We start from the raw sequence: 3,033 nt of genomic DNA, 5'->3' as shown, positions 1-3,033 counted from the left end.
CAGCGACGGAACTTCCGGAGGCGGGGCCTGGTGCGCGCGCACGCACGAACACAGGCGTCACGCACGCGCAGTGGTCACGCACGCGCAGTGGCACTCAATGCGTCTTTTTTGCCAACGCCGAAATGAGATTTGCTCTGAAGAGCGCAACTAGGTATACTGGCCCTGAAGAACCTCGTCATTCTGTGCTGGGTGGCAAGATTGTACCTTATCTGTGTAAAGACGTGTTTGAGGGTAGCCAGGTGTGACTGTTCTGAGGGTCTCGGCCAAGGGCGGGACTACAAATCCCGCCGTGCAATGCGGCCCTCAGTCGCGCGATCCCAGCATGCAGTGCGCGTCTTCCTCCGCCTGACCCGAAACTGAACAGGTTGCGTAAGTGTTACTCACCTTGTGTCCACGCGAGCGCTCGGGGCCTCTGCCCTACTTCCAAAGCCTGGCCTCAGGCTCATCTTCTCTCTGGCTGATTCTTCACGGGGCGGACTTTAATCACTCGATTCTGTCCTAAGCGTGTTAGTCTGCTCCACATCTGTAATGAGCTTGACGGTTGCGGAGAGAAAGCCGAGCCCCGCACAAACCAATGTAATAAACGTTGTGAGCATCTACTATGCGGCACGCACGTTCTTCTAGACTTCTGGGGATACAACGATGAATGACATGCCATCCCTGCTCTGGGGGAGCAAACGATGAATCGAGAGAGACGGGGTCCTTAGCAACTAACCTAACATGACCAATGCTGTCGTCGATATAAAGTGTTAGAGGGGAGGAGTTTCTGAAACAAATTGGGGGGTCTGGAGGGTCAGGGAAGGCATCTGAGCGGTAACATTCCGGTTGGACTTTGATGGCAAGTGTGTCAGATAGAGGTGGAGGGGACAAGTATTCCAAGTAGCAGGAACTTCAGAAGCAGACGTCTTAGAGATGTAAAAGTGCCCAGTATGTTTAAGCCCTAAACTTCGGGTGTGTGACTGGAGATGAGGCTAGACAGGTAAACATGGCCTAGTAAGCCTTGCAAAGGAATTTCAACTTATACACACCCGACTGTCACCCCCAAACAATAAGAAGGGAACCCGAGGTTCACTGATGGGTTTAAGATGATGTGTGCTCCTTGCCCCTTCTGCCCATTGTACCCAAATTTTTGTGGATGTGGATGTTAATCTAGGTAATAGCCATAGCTTTCATTGATAAGATTCACCACAGGCTCTGATATTCAAAGAAGGTTTAAAAACCACTGGTCTAGGGGTGCCTGGGTGGCTCAGTTGGTTAGACGACTGCCTTCGGCTCAGGTCATGATCCTGGAGTCCCAGGATCGAGTCCTGCATCGGGCTCCCTGCTCAGCAGGGAGTCTGCTTCTCCCTCTGACCCTTCCCCCTCTCATGTGCTCTCTCTCTCTCTCTAATCCATCTCATCTGTTTATAACCTAAAAAAAAACAAAAACAAAAACAAAAAACCACTGGTCTAGGTGCGTGGGATTGAGCCCCAGGGCCCCTGCTCAGCGGGGAGTCTGCTCTCCCTCTCCCTCTACCTCTCCCCACCCCCACCCCCCCCGCTTGTGCTCTCTCTCTCTCTCAAATGAATAACTAAAACCTTAAAAAGAAATAAAAAATGAAAACCACCAGTCTAATGAAAAAGTTACAAGACTATTGTAAAATGCAAGAAGTAGTTGAGAGTTTGTGCTAAGGAACCTAGAGAGGAGGCATTTTAGAGAAACAAGGCAGAGGTTGTCATGACATGGGATGTGAAGAAAAGAGTTTATTTAATATGTTCAACGAATATTTAAATGTCTTCAGCATAGTGGTTAAGAGTATGGGCCTTGGAGTCAGATAGTTTGGAGCTGAATCCCAGCCCTGCCACTTACCAGCTGTGTGTCCTGGGGCAACTTCCTTTACCTCTCTGTGCCTCAGTTTCCTTTCTCTAAAATGGGGACATAATGGTAACTACCTCAAAGGATCATCTGAGGAATGAGTGAGATAATCCACATAAAGTCTTCATACAGTATTGGCATGGAGTAAGTACTCAATATATGTTAGCCCTATGTGCCAGGCCCTGTGCTAAGCACTGGGAATACCAAGCACTTGCCCACAGGAAGCCCAAAACCTAGGGGGAAAGAGTGGGTGAGGGTGCTGGGTGAGAAGTACAACTTTCAGGAATAAACGCGGACAAGAGGCAAAGGGACTTTCATTTACCACCTCAGAGTGAGTTAGGAACTAGTGGAGGGCTCACTAATATGAAAACTTTGTCAGCTTTGTAACTTCCTCATATTTTTGGTATTTTAGTTTCCCCCCCATCTATTTCCCCATAATGATTAACAGTAAAAAAAAAAAATCACACTAAAAGGGGGAGTGTGTTTTAGTTTTAGGGGATAGCAGGAAGGCTGATTGCCGGGGAGCCCGCATTCCCTCTCAGGAAGTAGAGAACCCCCAGGAAATGGAGGGGGTGCCAGTGACTACTGAAGGAGAGAAAGATGGGTTTGGGGAGCCACCAGAAAGACGCCCCAATGAGATCAGCCTAGGCATGTATGAGGTCCCTTTCCCTGCTAGTCACTACAGAGAAGCAGGAGATGATACAATTAGTAAACATGGGTAAGTTACAAAGCTGTGGAAATCTTCACAGCAGAGGTCCTTGATCCATGGTACCTGAATTACCTTGATTGGATAGATGGTTGGGGGGACAATGAATAAGCTTCTTTCTGCTCCCCTAACGCCAAGCTGAAAAACCCAGGGAAGGAGCTGGTTTGGGGAGAAAGATGAGTCACTGTTGTTTGGACTCATCATGCTTGAGATGTCTGTGGGACCAATTTCAGACTTGGTGGCTAGGGAGAGATCTGAAAAATTCAGCTGTGTTAAGAACATTCTCTTTCCGGGGCGCCTGGGTGGCTCAGTCGTTAAGCGTCTGCCTTCGGCTCAGGTCATGATCCCAGGATCGAGCCCCGCATCGGGCTCCCTGCTCTGCGGGAAGCCTGCTTCTCCCTCTCCACTCCCCCTGCTTGTGTTCCCTCTCTCGCTGTGTCTCTTTCTGTCAAAGGAATGAATAAAATCTTAA

Source organism: Phoca vitulina, unplaced genomic scaffold (assembly GCF_004348235.1).
Source record: "Phoca vitulina isolate PV1807 unplaced genomic scaffold, GSC_HSeal_1.0 scaffold102, whole genome shotgun sequence".
In the NCBI taxonomy this organism is placed as follows: domain Eukaryota; kingdom Metazoa; phylum Chordata; class Mammalia; order Carnivora; family Phocidae; genus Phoca; species Phoca vitulina.
This window is presented reverse-complemented; position numbering follows the sequence as displayed.